This window comes from Bos indicus, chromosome 10 (genome assembly GCF_029378745.1).
Source record: "Bos indicus isolate NIAB-ARS_2022 breed Sahiwal x Tharparkar chromosome 10, NIAB-ARS_B.indTharparkar_mat_pri_1.0, whole genome shotgun sequence".
Classification (NCBI taxonomy): Eukaryota; Metazoa; Chordata; class Mammalia; order Artiodactyla; family Bovidae; genus Bos; species Bos indicus.
In genome coordinates, this window is record NC_091769.1 from 39,867,195 (window position 1) to 39,893,477 (window position 26,283).

A 26,283-nucleotide genomic window follows, 5' to 3' on the forward strand; every position below is an offset into this window, starting at 1 on the left:
CCCAGGGACGGGGAAGCCTGGTGGGCTGCTGTCTATGGGGTTGCACAGAGTTGGACACGACTGAAGTGACTTAGCAGTAGCAGCAGTACATGATTGCATCACCTGAAAGTCTAATGGTTTTCAAATGTAACTTTCATTTCTAATGGCTCTGTTGCCATATCTGGCAGGAGACAATACAGTAATGCTGAAAAGGCCCTTATGCATTCTTGTTAGTGTTTTAAAGAACCTAATGCTTGGGACCAGTGAAATCCACAGAAATTCACTCTTGCCTGTAAGAACTTATGAAAATCGTTTAAAAACAACAACAAACCAAATAAGGCAGGAGCCTAAATTCTGAGACTGAAGGTAAAAAGTCAGATTTGGTGGTTCTCAGTGACCATTGGTGGATTTCCTAGAAGGGTGGGATGGGGAGTGTGGAGTGTTCAGATTTCTCTTGTTGCCTTTTATGTCTCACAGATTTTCATCTTACACATCCTGCAGCACTTCTTTATTCTGCTCTTCACCATCACCCTGATGTCTGAAGTCCACAGTGCCAGATTATTATATAATACTGCTACTGCTACTGCTAAGTCGCTTCAGTCGTGTCTGACTCTGTGCGACCCCATAGATGGCAGCCCACCAGACTCCCCCGTCCCTGGGATCCTCCAGGCAAGAACACTGGAGTGGGTTACCATTTCCTTCTCCAATGCATGAAAGTGAAAAGTGAAAGTGAGGTCACTCAGTTGTGTCCGACTTCGAAACCCCATGGACTGCAGCCTACCAGGCTCCTCCGTCCATGGGATTTTCCAGGCAAGAATACTGGAGTGGGGTGCCATCAGCTTCTCTGTATTTAATAATAATTGCATGGTAAATGTAATTTTTATAGTTTTATTCACTCAACGTATCCAGTTCTTCAACTGCGTCATCAAAAGCTGCTTTTGCCAACCTGCAGGCTCGGTTTGAGGGAATTAAGAATTTCATAGTAGAATACAGAGAAATTGAGAGCAAGACCTAAGCAATTGGGATGTGTCAGTGGAAGTTCTGTTACTGCAATATCACTAGGAGCTTTAAAGCCACTAAGTTGTTCTCCGTAGCCTCCTTCTTCTCATTTCCAGAGGCAAATTCAGCCAGATACCTGTGGTAGTCCCCTTTCATTTTATAATAGGAAATCTTGGACTTGCCAGTGTTAGCTGCTGGAATGAGGGGTTTGTTCAGTACATCCAGAATGTCACAACAGATTAGTTTAGCCCCAACCATTTGCCAATATTCCCTAATCATTTTGAGTTTGCCTTCACCTCCCTCATTTTCTTTTTTCTGTTCAGTGCTGCTGATTGTTCTCCAGGAAGCTCTCTTAGCTCCAGTAGCATTTTCACATGCAACAGATGAGAGATTTCTTTATTCAACTGTCAAGTCCACATTCAATCCTGCTTTTTTCTTCATGGAGTCCACCGTTTCGTCCTATCGCTCCGCTGGCTGGGCCAGCTCCGCCTGGTACACCAGATCCTCCCATCACCCATAACAGCAGTGGGTCAGGCAGGTTTTGCGTGATGGAAGGAAGTGTAGGGCGATAGCGTCTGGGACTTTCAGTCTCTCACTTGACGTCCAGGAAGCAAAAATCAAGCACTTCTTTTAAACAGCACACAGTTATATTCTTTTTTTTTTTTTTTTTTCAAAAAAGTCTGATAATATTTTTATTTTACCCAGAACACTTCACTTTATTCATTTAGTATATTGACATATTTGGGTATAAGTGTTCCTTTTCATTTCATAATTTCTCTTTTTGTGTTTCCTTTCTTTGTCTTTTTCATATTAATGGACTATATCATTATTGTAACCCTTTTCCAGATATTCATTGGGACTTTAACAGTTTCTATTATTTTGTTGATTGTCTTAAAGCACGCAACATACGTATTTATCTAAAAATATCAATTAATATCTTTACCATCCTCTTAAAATAAGAATCTTAGAACATGTTGCTCCTTTAAATCCGATTCTGACATATGTTACTGAGTCTTTATTTTACAACTATTGAATATTATCATAACCTTAAACCTGTACTATTTTTTAAATTACCCATATATACGCTAGCTTATAGTAAGATAAGTTAAGTGAAAATCGCTCAGTCTGTCCAACTCTTTGCGACTCCATGGACTATACAGTCTGTGGAATTCTCCAGGCCAGAATATTGCAGTGGGTAGCCTTTCCCTTCTCCAGGGGATCTTCCCAACCCAAGGATCGAACCTAGGTCTCCTAAATGCAGGTGGTTTCTTTACCAGCTGAGCCATAAGGGAAGCCCAGGAATACTTGAGTGGGTAGCCCATCCGTTCTCCAGGGGATATTCCCGGCCCAGGAATCCAACTGGGGTCTCCTGCACTACAGGCTGATTCTTTACCAACTGAGCTATCAGGGAAGCCTTATTTGCACTTAATTCCTTCTTTCATTATAGACCTTCCAAATCTATGATCACTTTCCTTTCGCCTACAGTATATCATATAGAATTATCTTTAGTGAACTTTCTGATCTTTATTTTCTAAAAATTTATTTTTAATTTCATTCTTAAAAGACATTTTCCTTGTATATAGGATTACATGTTGGCAGTTATTTTTTTTTTTCAGCACATCAGGATATAATTCCACTGTCTTCAGAAGGCCATTATTGCTGTAAAGAAGTAAGCTCAATGTCTCACACTTTGAAATAAATGAAATGAAGTGAAATGAATGTCTTTTTCTTCCTCCAGCTACTTTCAAAATCTTTTTTGTTTTTGAGGTTCTACAGCTTCAGTAAAATGTTTCTAGGTTTAGGCTCCTTTCTATGTTTAGTTTGGATATATTGGGCTTCTTAAATCTCTTGATTTATGTTTGATGTCTTTCATCTAGGAAACTTTTGGAAAATTCCCATCATAAGCTCTTCAAATAACCCCTGTATGTTTTTCTTTTTACTCTCACTTGAAGATCATTTTTATTCTGTCTTCCATGTCTCTCAATCTCTATTCCAAATATTCCATTTGAGGTTTCTGCATTGCATTATGAATAAATTCTCTGAGCTAATTCATTCACTGATTTTTTTTTTCAGCTCTGCTTAATTGGCTAAACTCATCCATCATGTTATTACATCAGTTATTAGTTATGAATAACTAATTATCAATTTTCATTTATAGATGTTATGTGTAGTTCTTTAGTATGCTTTTATACCAATGTTTTAGTACATTTTCATTACCTGCAAAGGTAGTAAGACTTGCCTTTTATTTCTTTAAACAAAGTAATTGTTTTAAACTGCTAATTCTAATTACAGTGTTGAGACAGATTTTCTCTTAACTTTCTCTCAGGGCACCTGGTTTCTGTGTATTCTTTGTTAATTTTAACTCTGTGCTACTCATTGTCCTTTAAAATTATTTATGAGAATATTTCATGCCAAAGAGGATGGCTTCATCCTCTAGAGATCCATGTCCACAGGCAGCTCTTAGCATCAATATCTCATTGTTGTTCAGTGACTAAGTTGTGTGACACTCTTTGTGACCATATGGACTGCAACATGTCAGGCTCCTCTGTCTTCCACTATTCCCCAGAGTTTGCTCAAATTCATGTCCATTGATTTGGAGTTGCTATCTGACTATCTCATCCTCTGCCACTCCCTTCACCTTCAATCTTTTCCAGCATCAGGGTCTTTTCCAATGAGTCAGCTCTTCCCATTAAGTGGCTAAAGTATTGGAGCATCAGCTTCAGTATCAGTTGTTTGAATGAATATTTAGGGTTGATTTTCTTTGGGTTGACTGATTTGACTTCCTTACTATACAAGCAATTCTCAGAAGTCTTCTCTGGCACCACGATTTCAAAGCATCAAATTTTTGGCCCTCATCCTTACTGGTCCAACTCTCACATCCATACATGACTACTGGAAAAACCATAGTTTTGACAGTGTGAACCTTTGTCAGCAAAGTGATGTCTCTGCTTTTTAATATACCATCTATGTTTGTCATAGCTTTCCTTTCAAGGTGCAAGTGTCTTAAAAGCCATTTCATGGCTTCCATTTTTTCCTCTTTTATTTGCCATGTAGTGATGGAACCAGATGCCATAACCTTACTTTTTTAATGTTGAATTTGAAGACATCTTTTTCATTCTCTTTCATCCTCATCAAGAGGCTCTTTAGTTCCTCTTCACTTTCTGCATTAGAGTGGTATCTTCTGCATGTCTGAGGTTGTTGATCTTTCTCCCAGTAATCTTGATTCCAGTTTGTGATTCATCCAGCATGGTACTTCACATGGTATACTCTGCATATAAGTTAAATAAGCAGGGTGACAATATATAACCTTGTCATACTCCTTTCTCAATTTTGAACCAGTCTGTTGTTCCATGTTAAGTTCTAACTGTTGCTTCTTGACCTGGAAACACATTTCTCAGGAGATACGTAAAGTGGTCTGGTATTCCCATCTCTTTAAGAATTTTCCACAGTTGGTTGTGATCCACACAAAGGTTTTACTTCAGTCAATGAAGCAGATGTTCTTCCGGAACTCCCTTGCTTTCTTATGATCCAGCAAATATTGGCAATTTGATCTCTGGTTCTTCTCTTTGATATCCAGCTTGTACATCTGGAAGTTCTCGGTTCACATACTGCTGAAACCTAGATTGAAGGATTTTGAGCATTATTCTGCTACATGTGAAATGAGCACAATTGTAGGGTAGTTTGAGCATTCTTTGGTGTGTCCCTTCTCTGGGACTGGAATGAAAATTGATCTTTTCCAGTCCTGTGGCCACTGTTGAGTTTTCCAAATTTGCTGGCATATTGAGTGTAGCACTTTAACAACATCATCTTTTAGGATCTGAAACAACTCAGCTGCAATTACATCACCTCCACTAGCTTTGTTCGCAGTAATGCTTCCTAAGGCCCACTTAACTTCACACTCCAGGATGTCTTGACTCTAGGTGAGTGACCACACTATAGTGGTTATCCTGGTCATTAAGACTTTTTCGTATAGTTCTTCTGTGCATTCTTGCCACCTCTTCTTAATAGCTTCTGCTTCTGTTAGGTCCTCACTGTTCCTGTACTTTATTGTGCCCATCCTTGCTTCAATATTCCCTTGATATCTCCATTTTCTTGAAGAGATCTCTAGTCTTTCCTATTCTAATGTTTTCCTCGGTATCTTTGCATTGTTCATGTAAGTAGGTTTTCTTATCTCTCCTTGCTATTCTCTGGAACAGTCCTTTGAGTTCCAACTTCTATTGATAGACACTTTCCCAGGCAACACCTGGGTTTGGAATTCTACTCCTCTTGCCCCAAGATGCCATCAAAACTGAAGTTCAAATTTGCCCGTATCAGCAAATGCCCGCAGGACAAAAGTAGTCTCACTGTACTTTATTCACATAAACTTGGCATGGCATTTTTAACAACCACTTTAATGCTTTCATAATATTTTACCACTTCAATGCTTTCATAATATTTTAAGAATATTTCCTAGCATTTTCAGTTGTTAGCATTGAAAGGGTTTGTGGAGTATTTTGGCTATTTTATGCTCAGAAATGCATGCCTCATATTGCCAAGAAGAATATGTGTGCATGCTCAGTCATGCAGTCTTGTGAAGCCCACCAGGCTCGTGTGTCCATGGGATATTTGAGTCAACAATACTGGAGTGGGTGGTTATTTCCTCCTCCAGGGGATCTTCCTGACTCAGGGATCAAACCCACGTCTCTTGCACCTCCCACATTGGTAGGCAGATTCTTTATCCACTGAGCCAACTGGGAAGCCCATGGATCTAAACTTCAGAATGGAGCAGTGACTGCAGGATATAGTGTTGTTAAGATACCTCAAGGTAAGTATAAACAAAGGCATTGTGTGTCTGTGTGTGTTCAGTTTCTTAGTCGTGTCCAACTCTGTGACTCCATAGACTGTAGCCTGCCAAACTCCTCTGTACATTCGAGTTTGAATACTCCAATAAGTTTTATATATAACACAAGAATACTGCAGTGGGTTGCATTTCTTACTCCAGAGGATCTTCCTGACCCAGGGATCGAACCTGTGTCTCACGTGTCTCCAATATAGGCAGGTTGATTCTTTACCACTGTACCACCTGGGAATCCCATAGTAAAGGCATAGAGAATGTCAAATTTGAATTTACTCTTGAATATAACCACAGAGTTTGAGGAAAATAAAAGTTCCTAAAAGAAAATAAACATAAACTAGCATAGATATTGGAGAAGGCAATGGCACCCCACTCCAGTACTCTTGCCTGGAAAATCCCATGGATGGAGGAGCCTGGTAGGCTGCAGTCAACGGGGTCGCTAAAAGTCGGATACGACTGAGCAACTTCACTTTCACTTTTCACTTTCATGCATTGGAGAAGGAAATGGCAACCCACTCCAGTGTTCTTGCCTGGAGAATCCCAGGGATGGAGGAGCCTGGTGGGCTGCCGTCTATGGGGTCGCAAAGAGTCGGACATGACTGAATAGACTTAGCAGCAGCAGCATAGATATATGTGGATCCAGAGAGTTGTGTTACAAATATTAAAGTAGTCGTATGTTTCTAAGAGCAGGAAGTAGTCAAATGCGCCAAATCCTAGCAAGTGAGGAATTAATACTGAAAATATGTACTGTTTTTGGCAAATTCAATATAATAATGATTATAGTGAAAGCACTTTCTGTGAAGTATTTATAGTCTGGTTTACAGGGTTTTGGCATGTGTGAGGATGGTTAAATAGTAGAGGTCATTAATGACAGCTATTTGTTCAAAAATGTTGTCTGTGATTATAAAAGATGTTTACTTACAATGTTTCTACCTTCAAAATACATTAGGAGTTTGTACATTTCTCTCAGTCTTCACTACCACCACTGTTACCTTTCCCATGTGTGTGTTAATTGCTCGATCATGTCCAACTATTTGTGACTCCATGAACTATAGCCCACCAGGCTTGTCTGTCCATGCCAAGAACACTGGAGTAGGTAGCCATTCCTTTCTCCAGTGGACCTTCCCAACCCAGAGGTCAAATCCTGGCCTCTTGCACTGGTAGGTGGATTCTTCACTATCTGAGCCACCACAAATGTCCTGCAACAGTCTTCAACCAGGCCAACACGCTTCTTCTTTTGACCTTCTTTCTACCTTCTGAGATTGGCCAGACATTCTTTTAAAAAAGAAATCACCTCCTTTATTCGCCTTCTTAGAACATTTTATGGACTCAACCCTGCTTGTTAACCAGGCCTACCAGGTCCTACAATTTCTGGGTCTGGCCATATACCCATCTACTCTCACCTTGAACATTGTGCTTCAAAATTATAGGTTTTCTTCCTGCTTCTGTATGACAAACCCTTCTGGACAACAAACCTCTGATGTTCTTTCTTCCTAATTTGTTCTTTTCCTTATTTTTTCCTTTTACTCTTTCTTTTACTATTTCTAAGTCTCATGTTTTAGATTTTTTACCTTGAGAAAGTCTACCCTTGGTTAACAGTAAGTGAAGCATCTCTCCTCCTGTGAATAATACAGTGTTATCATCCATTGTATTTTCCCCCTGTGTTAGCTTTATTATAAAGAAACTTACAAATTCCCAGTCATTGCATCACCCCACTGAATCCATCGAGTACCTAGTATTATATTTGTGTGCTCAGTCACTTCAGTCATGTCCAACTCTTTTCTGACCTGTGGACTGTAGCCTGCTAGGCTCCTGTGTCCTTGAAATTCCCCAGGCAAGAATACTGTAGTGGGTTACCCAAGACCCAGGGGATCTTCTTGACCCAGGGATCAAACCCATATCTCTTATACCTCCTGCATTGGCAGGCAGGTTCTTCACAATTAGTGCCACCTGAGAAACCCCACCTAGTTTTATATCTAGTGACAAAAATTATTGATTAGCAACCAATTAATGATTAAATTAATTGCATTGGTGTGTGAACACTGTTTTGGATCTCTTATCTTTTCTCCCTGAAAGTCAAGGAATGCGACTAAAAGTTCCAATTTTCCAACAATGGCGTGGCCTTTCTGGAGACCAGCTCACATCCTGAAGATAGCTAGTGATCAGCCAAGATTCACCTGACTAGCGTGAATTCAGGATGGTTGGAAAGAGCTTGTTATTAGTAATAAAGGGTGATCCTTTCACTCAGGAAATTCTAAAACTTTTAGGAGGTTGGTTCCAGGCATGAAGAACAACAATTTTATATAGCTATATATCCCATCAATGTACAGCAATTAGTTATTTCCTTTTAAGAATTTGCACATTGATTATATTAAATTGTGTATACTTACCTATATCACAATATTATCTTTACACCGATACTATAAATTCCATGTTAGTAGGAGTCATTTTTATTCATTTTTTAATATATCTTATATCATCTCTCACCCAACATTATCTAAGAATCTTATAAGTTCGGGCATGGTTGATAAAAATAAAATATGGGTATTTTGAACATATATATGTTTAGTAACATAAAGCTTCAATGTATCACATGGTCAGATCGAAATGGCTGTCTTAAAGGTAAATTAGCCTAGGTTCAAATGTTTAGTGTCTCTCAATGGACATAAACAGGTTACTTTCATTCATCTTTTTGAAGTTCAGTTTCCTTAACATCATTGTTGCTGTTCAGTCCCCATCATGTCTGACTCTTTGCAACCCCATGGGCTGCAGCACGCCAGGCTTCCCTGTCCACCACCAATTCCCAGAGCGTACTCAAACTCATGTTCATCACATCGGTGATGCCATCCAACCATCTTATCCTCTGTCATCCCTTCTCCTCCCACCTTCAATCTTTCCCAGTATCAGGGTCTTTTCCAATGAGTCAGTTCTTTCCATAGGGGGCCAAAGTATTGGAGTTTCAGCTTCAACATCAGTCCTTCCATTGAATATTCTGGCATGATTTCCTTTAGGATTCACTGGTTTGATCTACTTGCTGTCCAAGGGAACTCAAGAGTCTTCTCAAACACCAAAGTTCAAAAGCATCAATTCTTCAGTGCTAAGCTTTCCTTATAGTCCAGCTCTCACATTCCTACATGACTATTGGAAAAACCATAAATTTGACTAGACAGACCTTTGTTGGCAAAGTAATGTCTCTGCTTTTTGGTCACAGCTTTTCTTCCATAGCTTTTCTGAGCTGTATCCTTTATAATAAACTGGGAAGCTTAAGAAAAAGTGTTTTCTCAAGTTCTGTGAGTCCTTTTAGCGAATTATCAAAATTATCAAACGGGAGGAACTGCCAAGTCATGGGAACTCCCAAATTTATAGTTGGTTTGTTAGAATGACAACTGGGAATTGTGACTGGTGTCTAAAGTGGAAGCAGTTTTGTGGCACTGACCCCTTTAGCTTGTAGGCTCTACATTAATGCTAGGCAGTTAGTGTCAGAAGTGAATTGATTTTTAGATACCTAGATGATGTCAGAGAGTCAGAGAACAGGTGTTAGAAAACGCACCTCTTACTTGGTGACAGAAAGAATAGAATTGCTAGTCAAGTCTTAAACAAGCCTAATTTATTCAATAGGGAAATATAAAGAATGGACTTGGAAAAAGATGACTGAGAAGTTTGTAGGATCTGGCTAATGTATCTAGAAAAGATAGAGATTGAAGCGGCTAACACTTATCCATTAATCTACTCTATATGACTGTGACAGCACTTTTCACATACTTATTACCTCATTCAATCCTTACAGGAACCTTGTAAAATGTGTATTATTATCTTCATTTTACACATAAAGAAACTAAATCTGAGATGCTATATTCTCAAGCATCCCACACAGCCCAGGTGACAGACTTCAGACCCAAAACAACATGACTTCAAAGTCCATGTTCTTTCCAACACAGCAGACTGAGGAAAGAGTGCCAAAAGCAAACTGTAAATTAGTCTCTAACATAATGTTAGTCTAACATAGAAGCTTTTCCATTTCTTTTTCATGGGAAAGAAATGCAAAAAAGCAAAATGGCTGTCTGGGGAGGCCTTACAAATAGCTGGGAAAAGAAGAGAAGCGAAAAGCAAAGGAGAAAAGGAAAGATTTAAGCATCTGAATGCAGAGTTCCAAAGAATAGCAAGAAGAGATAAGAAAGCCTTCCTCAGTGATCAATGCAAAGAAATAGAGGAAAACAACAGAATGGGAAAGACTAGAGATCTCTTTAAGAAAATTAGAGATACCAAGGAGACACTTCATGCAAAGTTGGGCTTGATAAAGGACAGAAATGGTATGGACCTAACAGAAGCAGAAGATATTAAGAAGAGATGGCAAGAATACACAGAAGAACTGTACAAAAAAGATCTTCACGACCTGATAATCACGATGGTGTGATCACTGACCTAGAGCCAGACATCCTGGAATGTGAAGTCAAGTGGGCCTTAGAAAGCATCACTATGAACAAAGCTAGTGGAGGTGATGGAATTCCAGTTGAGCTATTTCAAATCCTGAAAGATGAAAGTACTGTGAAAGTGCTGCACTCAATATGCCAGCAACTTTGGAAAACTCAGCAGTGGCCACAGGACTGGAAAAGGTCAGTTTTCATTCCAATCACAAAGAAAGGCAATGCCAAAGAATGCTCAAACTACTACACAATTGCACTCATCTCACACGCTAGTAAAGTAATGCTCAAAATTCTCCAAGCCAGGCTTCAACAATACGTGAACCGTGAACTTCCAGATGTTCAAGCTGGTTTTAGAAAAGGCAGAGGAACCAGAGATCAAATTACCAGCACCTGCTGGATCATCAAAAAAGCAAGAGAGTTCCAGAAAAACATCTATTTCTGCTTTATTGACTATGTCAAAGCCTTTGACTGTGTGGATCACAATAAACTGTGGAAAATTCTGAAAGAGATGGGAATACCAGACCACCTGACCTGCCTCTTAAGAAACCTATATGCAGGTCAGGAAGCAAAAGTTAGAACCGGACATGGAACAACAGACTGGTTCCAAATAGGAAAAGGAGTACATCAAGGCTGTATATTGTCACCCTGTTTATTTAACTTATATGCAGAGTACATCATGAGAAACGCTGGACTGGAAGAAGCACAAGCTGGAATCAAGATTGCCGGGAGAAATATCAATAACCTCAGATACGTAGATGACACCACCGTTATGGCAGAAAGTGAAGAGGAACTCAACAGCCTCTTGATGAAAGTGAAAGAGGAGAGTGAAAAAGTTGGCTTAAAGCTCAACATTCAGAAAATAAAGATCATGGCATCCGGTCCCATCACTTCATGGGAAATAGATGGGGAAACAGTGGCAACAGTGTCAGACTTTATTGTTTGGGGCTCCAAAATCACTGCAGATGGTGACTGCAGCCATGAAATTAAAAGACGCTTACTCCTTAGAAGGAAAGTTATGATCAACCTAGACAGCATATTCAAAAGCAGAGACATTACTTTGCCAACAAAGGTCCATCTAGTCAAGGCTATGGTTTTTCTAGTGGTCATGTATGGATGTGAGAGTTGGACTGTGAAGAAAACTGAGCACTGAAGAATTGATGCTTTTGAACTGTGGTGTTGGAGAAGACTCTTGAGAGTCCCCTGTACTTCAAGGAGATCCAACCAGTCCATCCTAAAGGATACCAGTCCTGGGTTTTCGTTGGAAGGACTCATTCTAAAGCTGAATCTCCAATACTTTGGCCACCTCATGTGAAGAGCTGACTCATTGGAAAAGACCCTGATGCTGGGAGGGATTGGGGGCAGAAGGAGAAGGGGACAACAGAGGATGAGATGGCGGGATGGCATCACTGACACGATGGACATGAGTTTGGGTGAACTCTGGGAGTTTGTGATGGACAGGGAGGCCTGGTGTGCTGTGATTCTTGGGGTCACAAAGAGTTGAACACGACTGACCGACTGAACTAAACTGAACTGAACATAGAAGCTGGCAATATTGGAAAATGTAGTTTAAAAATAAAATAGTCTATAACATTTGTAAATAATTAGTAGGAAAGCAACCCCAAAGATCTGGTGATACACTTTACAAAAGTATTAGTCAAGTCTTTTCATAAACACTTTGATATTGCTAATAATCATTACTTCATATTTTAAGTAGTTTTCTCAGCAGGATAAAATTTTGGAGTTACAGTGTAGAATTATTGTTATGTGCCTGAAAATATTGGTACATTTGTATTGTTCACATGAGGCACATGATGCATAATGTGTAGAACTGGTGCAATTTCTTTCTCATAACAAAAATGATAGTATACTCAGTGCTCAAGCCTTTTATGGAAGTTTTGCTTTGTATGATTATAGATACTATTTATTATTTAGCTATAATGTTCCTAAGTGTAAAAGAAAGTGACAAATAAAAACAACTCTAAATAATTAAAGGATATTTGTAATAAAACAATTATTTGGATTTTTCTAGGATATTAATTATGTAAAATGGACTTAGCATCTGTCCACATAGGAAGTATAGCCATAGAGAAAATCTAAATGGAACTGAAAATGTTTTCCTTCTAACTCACACAACTAGATTTTTGATATATGTATAAATAGATCTAGAAACATCATTATTCATGATGATAATAAAGGTCTTCTAAACCAGAAGAGAAATACATTTCTATTTTTATTTTTGTTTATGTTATAAGATGTTGTTGAATGGCATCACCAACTTGGTGGACATGAGTCTCAGCAAACTCTAGGAGCTGGTGATACACAGGGAAGCCTGTGCTTCCTGTGCTGCAGTCCATGGGGTCACTAAAAGTCAGACATGACTGAGTGACTGAACTAAACTGATAAGGGTCCAGCTTCACTGTTTCGCATGTGGTTCTCCAGTTTTCCCAATACTATTATTGAAAAGACTATCCTTTCTCCATTGCATATCCTTGGTGCCCTTATCAAAGATTAGCTGACCATATTACCTTGTGTTTATTTCTGGGCTCTCTATTCTGCTCCATTGTCCAAATGGTGCTGGAGAAGACTCTTGAAAGTACCCCCTGGACAACAGTGAGATCAAACCAGTCAATCCTAAAGGAAATCATGCCTGAATATTCATTGGAAGGACTGATGCTGAAGCTGAAATTCCAATACTTTAGCCATCTGATGTGAAGAACTGACTCATTGGAAAAGACCCTAATTCTGAGAAAGATTGAAGCCAAGAGTGAGAAGGTGGTGACAGAAGATGAGATGGTTGGATGGCATCACTGACTCAGTGGAGATGAGTTTGAGCAAGCTCTGGGAGATGGTAAAGGACAGGGAAGCATGGTGTGCTGCAGTTCATGGGGTTGCAAAGAGTCAGACACGACTGAGCGACTGAACAACAAAATTCTGTTCCACTGGACCTGCTGAAACAGAGTCCTTTGCCTCTTGTTCGTAAAAAAGAAAAAGAAAAAAAAAAAAAGCTTTAGCCTCCTAGGCCTTCCCCAAGTTCCAAAGATCAAATTTAATCAAATAAGTCATATTTTAAATCAGAAAAATTAATTTTTAAAAGAAAGTTCAGAAACAAAATAGTCAAGCAAGATCAAATAACAACAGTTTAACCACAAAACAAAATCAAAAACCTTTAGTTCCTCCTCAAGGGCTACAGATAATATTCTGAGCTGTATCTTTGACCCGTTTTTCACATACTAAACACTCCACCAGGTAAAAGAAGTTAACTGCATGATGACAACCAGTAAGTAGACCCCAAAGTGGCTGGAGCCAGATAACTGATACTTGAGATTCCTGAAATACCTCCATGTTACCTCTCCATCAACCAATCAGAGAAATGTGCATGAGCTTTTCAGGCACCCAGCAACCTTCTCCCTCACATTGTCTTTAAAAACCTGTTTTTAAAAGATATTGGGGATTTCAGGTCTCTTGAGCCCTGGCTACCCATTCTCCTTGATTGGTACTCTGCAATAAACATTGTACTTTCCTTTACCAGGAATCCATAGGATGGCTTTGCCACATGTCCAGCAAGTAGACATGCTTGGTTTGGTGTCTGCTTTTATGCCAATATTGTATTGTTTTGATTAATATAGCTTTGCAATATAGTCTAAATATAGGAAGTATAATGACACCATTTTGGTTTTTCTTTCTCAAGATGCTTTGGATATTTGGAGTCTTTTTGGTTGGATAAAATTTTAGGATTGTTGTTCCTATTTCTGTAAAAACAGCACTGAAATTTTGATCATGATTGCATTAATTTATAGATTGTTTTGTGCAATACAGATATTTTAACAACATTTATTATTCAAATAACATTTATTATTCAAATGCATGAGTAATTAATATCTTTTCATTTATTTGTATCTTCTTTGATTTATTTCATCAGTGTCTCATAGTTTTCAGTGTATACATCTTTCAATTCCTTGGATAAACTTATATTCAAGTATTTTATTCTTTTCAATGCTGTAAATTGGATTATTTTCTTAATTTCTTTTCTTGACAGTTCATTGTTAGTGTATAGAAACTTAACTATTTTTCTATATTGATTTTGTGTCCTGAAAACTTACTTGATAGTAAAAAAATCTACTCAAAATGGATTAAGAACTTAAACATAAGTCCTGAAACCATAAAACTCCTAGAACAAAACTTGGGTAAACTCCTTGACATTGATCTTGGCAATGTGTTTGTAGATTTGAATCCAAAAGCAAAGACACCAAAATCAAAAACAAATGAGTGGAATTACATCAAACTAAAAAGCTTCTGCACAGCAGAAAACAAACAACTTTTAAAAAGCCAAACAAACAGAAAAAAAAAAAAAAACCACTAACAAACTGAAAAGGCAATCCGTGAAATGGGAGAAAGTATTTGCAAACCATGTATTTGATAAGAAGTTAATATTCAAAATATATGAACTATTTTATTCAGTCATGAGAAGAAAAGGAAATATTGCCACTTGCAACAACATGAGGACCTTGAAGGCTAAGGGAAATAGGTCAGGCAGAGAAAGACTCATATTGCATGATATCACTTATAAATGGAATATATCTATAACTGTGCTTATATCTATAATTTAAAAGGTCAAACTCATAAAAATAGAGCAAAAAGTGGTTGCCAGGGCTTGGGGGCTAGAAGAAATAAGTTGGTAAAAGGGTACCAATTTTCAAGTATAAAATGAATAAGATCTGAGAATCTAATATATAACATTGTGATGACAGTAAATGACACTGTACTGTAGAACTGAAATTTCCTAAGACGGAATAACTTAAATGTTTTCACACACACACACACACACAGAAGGTAAATATATGATATAATGGATGCATTGATTCTTCTTGGAAGAATATTTTCACAATGTATACATATATCAAATCATCATGTTACACCTTAAATATTATAATTTTATTTGCAACTGATACCCAAAATAGGTAGAAAAAATCTATTTCCTATTCTTTGTTCCTGTTTCCTTCTCATTTCCTTATTTACATTTTTCTTGTTGTTTAAATGGTTAATGGTCAACTTTGTGTAAGATGCTGTAATTAAGTAGTTATATGTAATATGCTTGGGGAAAGTTTGTTAACAGCTACATAATTTTTTAAAATGTATGAGCAGTGTTTTATTAACAAAAAAGTGAGACATTCCAAAAAAAAAAAAAAATCCTTGTAGTTATTTAGTTAACATACATGCATGTGGATATGTTTAAGAGATATTTTTGTGAAGTAGCATGATAAAATTGCAAAGGACATTAAACTTGTTACACTAGTGTTCAAGATTTATGATTATAATCACTGCTTTAACTAGAACATCTTTTGTTTTCAGCATTCATCACAACTGAAGCTTTCTCCTGTGTACTCAGTCACTCAGTCATGTCCGACTCTTTGTGACCCCATGAACTGTAGACTGCCAAGCTCCTCTGTCCACGGGATTCTCTAGGCAAGAATACTGAAGTGGGTGCCACTCCAGGGGATCTTCCCGACCTAGGAATTGAACTTGCATCTCCTACATTGGCAGGCAGACTGTTTACCACTGTGCTACCAGGGAAGCCCTCCTTTAGGTTATTTGCTTTTAAAGCTGCTACCAGAAAAGCTGCATCCCCTCTCCCATCTCCTTGCTTCTGTTGTTGTTCCCTGTAGTTGAATACTTTAAAAAAACAACTTAAAAAAAATCATATACTAAGTGAGGATTTCTCCAAAAGATTTATAAATGACAAAAATTTATATCTGTTCACAGTTTTGCAGTTTCTGACTTGATCTTTTGTATAAAAATATAATGAGGGTGAAACAATATAAATGAATACAATTCATACATAATTAAATCACACATAGGGTCAGAAAGAATCATGGTTTCACATTCAGTCACCTGTTTAAAGACTTTATTAAAGCTTTACTGAATATTGATTGACAGAAACAAACTACACAACAAAAAATAAAATTGAGGAGCTGCATGCCAAGCAATTCACCTTGTCAAAACCTTATGCTTCTCGTTTTTGTTAAAAGAAACAAAACAAAAAACAAAAAAAAAAACGTTGTTTCTCTTCCAAATTTCCTCTATTAAAACATCTTATCCTCTCTTCCATCCACACTGTACTCATTAGTTTGTTTCATTTTATTCTCTACATCCTTCTTACTGTGACCAAATGTCCTCAACATGTAATATTTTCATTATGTATAGCTCCCCTGGGAAGCAGCATTCTTCACCCTTTTCCATTGCTTTGATCAGGGGAATCAGTGCAATTGCCTCACTGTCTTCAACACTGTCTCAAGTTTTAGTTAATAAAATTCTCTTGCATGTTGCAAACACACAAGAAAAAATGTTGAGTCAGAAGAAAACACTATTGGATTATTTCTGTACTTTTTAAATTAAACATATAGCAATTTTAATCAAAAGACCAACATAAAAAAAAGAAAATTTGACTGCAATATCACTCTTTAAAAGTGGAGCACAAGCCCAACTAGATTACAATAATAAAAGTATCTAAAGATTCTTTGTGCTCTTTTTCTAATACTAGGAAATGAAACAGGATTAAGCATTTAAAATAGCTATTTCTACTTCAAAACTATGTACATATGGCTCAGCAGATAAAGAATCCACCTGCAATGCAGGAGACACAGGAAACTCGGGTTCAATCCTTGGGTCAGGAAGATCCCTTGGAGGAGGAAATGGCAACCCACTCCAGTATTCTTGCCTAGGAAAATCCCATGGACAGAGGACCCTTATGGGCTACAGTCCAAAGGGTCACAGAGTTGAATATGACTGAGCAAGAACACAACCTACATTTGAAATGGTAGATGATTACTCTAAAGTATTACTTTTTTATTAAAAAATTATAACTGTGTCATGATAGAAGTTAACTAGACTAATGACAATCATTTAACAATATATACAAGTATTAAATCATTATGCTATACATCTGAAATGTTATATGTCATTTATATCTCAATTTAAAAAACATATATATATGTATAGTTTAATGTTGAAGGACTCCTGGCAACATATATTTGGTAATAATTTCAGTGTAAAAGGAATTTTTAATGAGTAATATAACACCTATTCTTTCTGGGTGACCTTTTATATTTACTTCTTTGTTAATTTGGGAGGAAAGTACATTTAACACAGACATTGTAGAAATCTTCAACTGATTAGTTCATCCCAACCTAGATAGCATATTAAAAAGCAGAGACATTACTTTGCCAACAAAGGTCCAGCTAGTCAAGGCTATGGTTTTTCCTGTGATCACGTATGGATGTGAGAGTTGGACTGTGAAGAAAGCTGAGCGCTGAAGAATTGATGCTTTTGAACTGTGGTGTTGGAGAAGACTCTTGAGAGTCCCTTGGACTGCAAAAAGATCCAACCAGTCCATCCTAAAGGAGATCAGTCCCAGGTGTTCATTTGAAAGACTGATGCTAAAGCTGAAACTCCAATATTTTGGCCACCTCATGCAAAGAGCTGACTCATTGGAAAAGACCCTGATGCTGGGAGGGATTGGGGGCAGGAGGAGAAGGGGACAACAGAGGATGAGATGGCTGGATGGCATCACTGACTCGATGGACATGAGTCTGGGTAAACTCCGGAAGTTGGTGATGAACAGGGAGGCCTGGTGTGCTATGATTCATGGGGTTGCAAAGAGTCAGACACGACAGAGCGAATGAACTGAACTGAACTTGCCTTATGAGAAAAAAAGGGCAACATGAAAGGAAGAAAATGTATCCTCAATATTATTATTCCGAAAATATTTTAAGGTCAATTATGTAGAGTTTCGGAGAAGGCAATGGCACCCCACTACAGTACTCTTGCCTGGAAAATCCCATGGACGGAGGAGCCTGGAAGGCTGTAGTCCATGGGGTCGCTGAGGGTCGGACACGACTGAGCAACTTCACTTTCACTTTTCACTTTCATGCATTGGAGAAGGAAATGGCAACCCACTCCAGTGTTCTTGCCTGGAGAATCCCAGGGATGGGAGAGCCTGATGGGCTGCCGTTTATGGGGTCGCACAGAGTCGGATATGACTGAAGTGACTTAGCACCATCTAGAGTTTTAGTAATTAATGTATAGTTTGAGGTTAAGGTCTGGTTCAAAAACTGTTAGAGTTATGTGACAAGATAAGGAGGTTGTACCAAAATGTAAACTAATTACATCACAGCAGACTGCTAAATTCAGCTGATAATTTGAGTGGGAAACTTAGGAAATTGGTAAAAGCAATTACACAATGCATTTTTACTGATGGAAGTCAGTTAAAAACTTGTCCCTTTAAAGCCTCTTAGAGCTATCTTGTGGGTCTATATAATTCAACAAACTTGTCTCAAAGCTAAAATTAAGACTTAGATGAAAGCTGGAAAACTGACTTGCTAACAACAAAGTCAAACAATATCTGAGATGACGTTCTAGTGATGATGCAGAAGAACCACAAGAAACTAATCTTCAAAACCTCAACCTTTACTGACCTTGGTATTCATCAATGAAAGGAATATTTCAGACTCATAAGCAGTAAGAATCACTTCAATAAAATTGGCCTTTTATAATACTTAAACTCTAAGCCAACAAAGAGGTTCAATTAAGCAGAATAACGTTCTCAGAAAATGAAATTTCAATACCCTCAACTTGTGCTCACGTTTGATTTTATAACACACAGTAAATGAAAAACAACATACTAGATTTTACAATAAATTTTGAACTTGGTCTATAGGCTATGATATCATGTAACTGTCCTTATATTTTGGAACTTGATTCATGCTATAAAATTTTAGTTTAAAAATTAGTTGAATTTACTAAAATAGCTATATACCAATAAAAATTAATAAAAAGAAGAAAATAATTAAATTTAAAATAAACTTAAAATAAACAGAATTGACTCATTAGCCTATCACCTTAGAACAGGTTTCAGGACTCAACAAAGCATGGTAATCATCTAGTTCACCTTTTATATAATGAAAAATGACTCTATAGCACAGAAGGATCTGCTTTTAGAAGATGTAGTAGCTTACCAATGATCACTGAACTAAACCTTGAAAATCTGGGATAAGAAGTTTTACATTTTATATTAAGTTTTACATTTAAGAAGTGACAATTGTTTCATGAAAAAAGCTTCCCAAGAGAATTTAGTTTCTGATGGAATTAAAGAAGAATTGAGAGAGCTATAAAAAAGTTATTTGGACATAGAAAATTATATTTTTAACAATTAAAAATAGGGTTGTTGAATACTGTATTTCCAATATGCAAATAAGATATAAGAATAAGAAACATGAGTTTACATGTGTGACAGGGATTCTTAGAGCAAATGTGATTCCTATTGGAGATGTCAAAAAAAAAAAAAAAAAGAGAAGAGACAATAGAAATAGGAATGTGAAGTAACCAGAAGGCAAGGTCAGAGAACACATTTTATGAAAATATATTTTGGCAAAGATAAAGGAAAGAGGAAAAGTTAAGGTATTCAATAGAGTAGATAGGCATTCTGCATTTTTAAGGAAGGAAAGGTCTGTGGCACAATAAAGAGAGGCTGATATATTCCTTGAGTATGGAGGAAAGAGAATAAAGTAGATCGATAATACCAGTGTACCACCGCTGTAGAAACTGAACAAAGACTAATCAAGTTTTTTCACCCACTAATAGTGAACAGTCACTTAATAGGCTCCTCTGGAATGAATGGTTGCATTTGGTGTGTCTTTATAATTTGAATCAAAAAGTAAAAAAGTAGCCTAACAGTTGGTTGGAGGGCCAGGTAGGAGTTTGCCTTATATATCTGCAATATATGAAAACAAATTTACAACTAAGTCTTTGAAAACATAAAACAAGACTGGTCCTCAAAAGTCTCTATAATGTCCATTGCAACCCCATGGACTGCAGCCCACCAGGCTCCTCTGTCCTTGGGATTCTCCAGGCAAGAATACTGGAGTGGGTTGCCATTTCCTTCTCCAGGGGATCTTCCTGACCCAGGGATCGAAGCCAGGTCTCCCACATTGCAGGCAGATGCTTTAACCTCTGAGCCACCAGGGAAGCCCTCTATAATGTCAGACTTTAGCAAATATAACGCCACTAGTTTAGTATACTGCATTTAGTGTGTTGTCTTTATTGCTTTATTTAATGTCTTCCATTTGCTCACTCATTTTCTCAGTTGCCTAATACAGTTTTGTTCTCATATTTTGCTGAAAATAGTTCTCCTAAAATGGGGTTTTTTTGAAACATAACTTCACAATTAGGAAGGAAATATACTTTTCTTACTCATCTGCTCTTTAAGATTATATGTGTCAAAGATAATCTGCAGATAGTTGGAGATTGCAATTTTAATAAAATTGGTTTTAGGTGATATATAAACTGTTGCTTTATATCTTTCAAACTTCATCATTCGCTTGGAATTTAGGTAAGAACTTGAGAGATATTCAATCCAAATTATGTTATTAAGGATATGGGGGCCAAATTTTCAATTATGTGCTATATAAATTATATTTAATAAGGTAGGATATCAGGATTAACACAACCACATGCGTGTCTATTGTCAAGCTCAGAAAGAGTAAAAGTTAACTCTAGAACTTTAACTAGGAAAAAAATGTCAGTTTTCAAATCCCATCCTCAGAAATCCTTTATAGTGTTACTTTTAGTAGTCAGTCTAGAGTTCAAGACTCTCACTTTTTTTTTTGAAGGATAATGTAAAGTATCTTTGAAAACATTAAATAAATGGGCTTAAAATGAGAATGTTAAAATTTTTAATATTTTCTTCCTTTCACATAGACAAATATTAATAATAAAAAACACAGAGAGATTGGTCATTTTCTATGTTCATGGAAGAAATCATAATTTAAAAATCCACTTATTTTATTTCAGCCCATATTTCTACACCCAAATATGAAATGGTTATTTGAAAATAGCCTCAATAGGTAAAACAAGAAACCATGTGGATTTGCCAAACATATATTTTAAATGTTGCATTTTATATATAGACTTATTATACATAGGCATTTTGTGTTTGCTCTAAGTATAAGGAATATACTTAATAGATTGCTACTTTGACAAATGAAATATTAATTCATTCATCCTTTACAAATCAGATATCTAGATACTATGGATCATTGACACTATAGAAAACTTTGTAGATGTAGAAATTTTCAGAAATGGACTCAGAAAAAGTATTATCCTTGAAAACCCTGCTATGAAATTGAAAAGCCTAATCTTGGGCCAATCTTAGTGGAAGATATTTTGCTTTAGTCTTTCTGGGTTTGATCCCTGGGTTGGGAAGATCCCCTGGAGAAGGCAAAGGTGACCCACTCCAGTATTCTGGCCTGGAGAATTCCATGGACTAAATAGTCCATGCAGTCTGAAAGAGTTGGACATGACTGAGCGACTTTCACTTTCAATTTGGCAGCAAAGAGCTATAAAAAATGAACTCCATCACCAAAATATTAGAAAGTAGAAGTTGCATGGTTTTCTGTTTTTGCTCCTGGCTCCTTCAAAGTGCTTTTTTTGGGTGTATATTTAGTGGATTCTTTAGTTATCTTATTTTCTTTGAAGGTTAAATACTCTTCATGTATTGTCTATTTATACAAAAATATTTTCAACAAAAACAACAAATAGAACAAAGCAAGAAAACCAAAATGATTATAATACCTGTGGCTACAAATTACATCATCAAATATAGTTACCACATTGTTTTATTTTACATGTTTGACTTATCATAACAAAGATAAACAGTCTGATGAAAAATACTAACAGGAACCACTCATAAGGAGAAAATATTTAAATTAATATGTTACTCTAATTTAGGCTTCAAAAATAGCATCTCAATTCCTCTTTCTGATTTTTCATTGTTAGTATATAGAATTTAAGAGAAATCAAGGAATCAATCCCATTTACCATTGCAACAAAAAGAATTAAATATCTAGGAAAAAACGTACCTAAGGAGACAAAAGAACTGTATGCAGAAAATTATAAGACACTGATGAAAGAAATCTAAGATGACATAAACAAATGAGAGATATTCCATGTTCCTGAGTAGGAAGAATCAATATTATGAAAATTGACTATACTACCAAATGCAATCTGCAGATTCAATGTAAGCCCTATCAAATTACCTGTGGCATTTTTCAAGAACTAGAACAAAAAATTTCACAATTCATATGGAAATGCAAAAGACCCTGAATAACCAAAGCAGTCTTGAGAAATAAGAATGGAGCTGGAGGAATCAACCTTCCTGACTTCAGGTTATACTACAAATCTATAATCATCAAGACAGTATGGTACTGGCACAAAAACAGAAATATAGACCAATGGAACAAGATAGAAAGCCCAGAAATAAACCCATGCACCTATGGGTACCTTATTTTTGACAAAGGAGGCAAGAATGTACAATGGGGCAAAGACAGCCTCTTCAATAAATGGTGCTGGGAAAACTGGACAGCTACATGTAAAAGAATGGAATTAGAACACTTCCTAACACCATACACAAAGATACACTCAAAATGGATTAAAGACCTAAATGTAAGACCAGAAACTATAAAAGTCTTAGAGGAAAACATAGGCAGAACACTTGGCATAAATTAAAGTAAGATCCTCTATGACCCTGTTACTCCTAGAGTAACAGAAATAAAAACAAAAGTAAACAAGTGGAATTTGATTAAATTTAAAAGCTTTTGCCCAGCAAAGGAAACTATAAGCAAGGTGAAAAGACAGCCCTCAGAATGGGAAAAAATAATAGCAAATTAAACAACTGACAAAGGATTAATTTCCAAAATATACAAGCAGCTCATACAACTCAATTCCAGAAAAACAAACAACCCAATCAAAAAGTGGGAAAAAGACCTAAACAGACATTTCTCCAAAGAAGATATACAGATGGATGACAAACACATGAAAAGATGCTAAACATCACTCATTATCAAAGAAATGCAAATCAAAAGTTGAGTGAGATATTATCTCACATCAGTCAGAATGGCTATCATCAAAAAGTCTACAAACAATAAATGCCTGAGAGGGTGTGGAGAAAAGGGAACACTCTTGCACTGTTGGTGGGAATGTAAATTGATACAGCCACTATGGAAGACAGTGTGAATATTCCTTAAAAAAGCTAGGAATAAAACCACCATATTACTCAGCAATCCCACTTCCAGGTAAATACCCTGAGGAAACCAAAATTGAAAAAGACACATGTATCCCATTGTTCATTGCAGCACTATTTACAATAGCTAGAACATGGAAGCACCCTACATATCCATCAACAGATGAACGGGTAAAGAAGTTGTGGTACTTATACACAATGGAATATTAGCCATAAAAAGGAACTCATTTTAGTCAGTTCTGATGAGGTGGATGAACCTAGAACCTATTATACAGAGTGAAGTGAGTCAGAAACAGAAGGATAAATACCATACTCTAACATATATATTCTGAATCTAGAAAAATGGTACTGAAGAATTTATTTACAGGACAGCAATGGAGAAACAGGCATAGAGAGATTTATAGACATGGAGAGAGGGAGGAAGGCAGGGAGAGGAGAGCATCTCTACTTATAATTTAACAAAGCATTCAGCATACATGCTATTAGTCAAGAAGTACATTAAATATGCTTGGGTAGAAGTGGGAGATATAGGTAGTAATTTAGATAGCCATGTGTTATGCTACTGACATTAATTACAGGGCCCTATAGTGGAGCTTTCAGGATATACTTCAAAACAACTAGTAACTACCAAAAAATCCCACCTATCGTTTCACTATATTTTACTTAGTGATAATGACAGAAGAAGCAAGGCACTTTTTAATCTGCTCCAAATTTTTGTATATCAAGTAACTATAAATCTGAAGTTGCAGCTTCTGGGAGTTATTGTTGGTAACAGAGGAAGAGATGTTTTCATTGCTTCTGCGAAGTCAGCGATGCTACATTTGCAAACACTGGAAAAATATTACAGAAACCCTATTAAAAAGTGCTAAATCTTTCCTGAATAACGATTCAGAGATGCAAGGTAATATTTATATCTCCATTCACACATTTTTCGATGTATTTTGGAAACTGTACATTCATATTAAATACTGAATTTGAAAAATAAGCCCTTTCCTAGACTTTCTGTGTACATTAATAGATGCATTGACTGAACCATAAACACAGTTGGGTTAGTATTTGACTTCATAAAAATGTCTATATTCAAAATTTTGAAAAGTTCTGACCATCCCTGATTTTAAAGTACCTATTATCTTCCCTTGGGAAAAAAGTACATATTTATGTCAATAAATAGATACACTGAGATGAGGAATTATGTGAAACAACCACACAGAACATTTTTTTCTACCTTTTACGAAACTCTGAGCCCGAGCTAGTAGATAAGAAATAAAAATATAAGTTATACATCATACTACTACCAAATGCTAATTGTGGTGTCAAGCAATGTGAGAAATCAGTTACATTTCCATAGAAAATTTAAAAACACAGAGAACAGCATTTTGACTAATTTTCTTCTTCAACAAAATGCAACCTCATAATACCTAGTGAGGTGCTCAATGAAATTATTTTGAATATTAATTTATTATTAACATAGAATTAATAGCATTGGTATTACTTTCTATGTGAAAGTCTCTCAGTCATGTCCAAAGCCTCCAGGCCAGAATACTGGAGCAGGTAGCCATTGCCTTCTCCAGGGGATCTGCCCAATCCAGGGAAGATACTTTATAAGACTCCTTTTAAGACTATAAGTATATTCGTATTTTTAAGATACTTTTAAGATACTTTATAAGCATATTAGTAACAATATAGATTGGGTTTCCCAGGTGGTGCAGTGGTAAAGAATCCACTTGCCAATGCAAGAGATGCAGGTTTGGGAAGATCCTGTGGAGTAGGAAATGGCAACCCACTCCAGTATTTCTTGCTTAGAAAATTCCACAGATGGAGAAGTCTTGGCAGGTTACAGTTCATGGTTTGCGAAGAGTTGGCCATGAGTGAAAAACTGAGCACACAAGAATATAAATACATAAAAACATTTGCATGGTTCCCATGAATATCTCAAATTAGATTTCTGATTTCCACACTTCAAGACATAACTACTGGCCTTTACATCCTCAATCTTGATTCTTCACTTATTAAAACACTATACTATACGCAGTACTCAATTTTCCTGGTATTTCAAAACAGTATCTGACATGTATTCCTAAGTCTTCAAACTGTAGTAGGCAAATAAAGCAGAATTGTAATCTCCAGGGAAGTGTTAATAATCCTATTTCCATTTATAAGTATTTTCTACCTTCTATGAAATGTTTAAAATGAGGTTATATGGTTTCCTCAAGCTTCTTTGCTTACCTTTATCTAACTTTATCTAACTGTAAAGGTAAAGGTGCATGCTCAGTCATGTCTGACTCTTTGCAACCCCATGGACTGTAACATGTTGGGGTCTTCCGTCCCTTGAATTTTCCAGGCAAGAATATTGGAGTGGCTCGATATTTCCTACTCCAGGGGATCTTCCTGACTCAGGGATTGAACCTGCATCTCTTATGTCTCTTGCATTACACACAGATTCTTTACCACTGTGCCACCTGGGAAGCCAAATCTTCCAAAAGTAACTTTGGCCTAGGTTTTGCACTATCCTATAAGAAAATGTCTCAATGAAAGCTTATAGATGCAACATGGTATATGTTGTTGTTGGTTAGTTGCTAAGTCATGTCTGGCTCTTTTGTGACCCCACGGACTGCAGCCTGCCAGGCTTTTCTGTTCATAGGATTTTCCAGGCAAGAATGCTGGAGTGGGTCACCATTTCCTTCTTCAGGAAATCTTCCCAACCCAGGGATGGAACCCATGTCACCTGCACTGGCAGACAGATTCTTTACGACTGAGGAAACCCAAACATAGGTATACTTTCTACGAAATCTCTCCCTTTTCCATGCATATTCTCTTCTCTAAGACTGTTGAGTGTAACTCCTTATTATACAAATATGAACAATATAATCAAAGCACCCATAAAATTTCCACATGGAAAATCAATGATTCCTGCTCTCATGTCTATAATCAGTAGATCAATGTCATTATGTCCAAATCAGGACAATGATTTCCAG

General features: G+C 36.8%; 1 protein-coding gene and 1 pseudogene across 1 annotated transcript in view; both read right to left on the reverse strand.

Moving 5' to 3' along the window:
- Window positions 1-26,283, reverse strand: part of MDGA2 (MAM domain containing glycosylphosphatidylinositol anchor 2) — a 917,184-nt gene that overhangs the window by 155,261 nt on the left and 735,640 nt on the right. The gene's annotated exons all lie outside the window — the stretch shown is intronic.
- On the reverse strand, window positions 829-5,035 carry LOC109564154 (14-3-3 protein epsilon pseudogene; annotated as a pseudogene).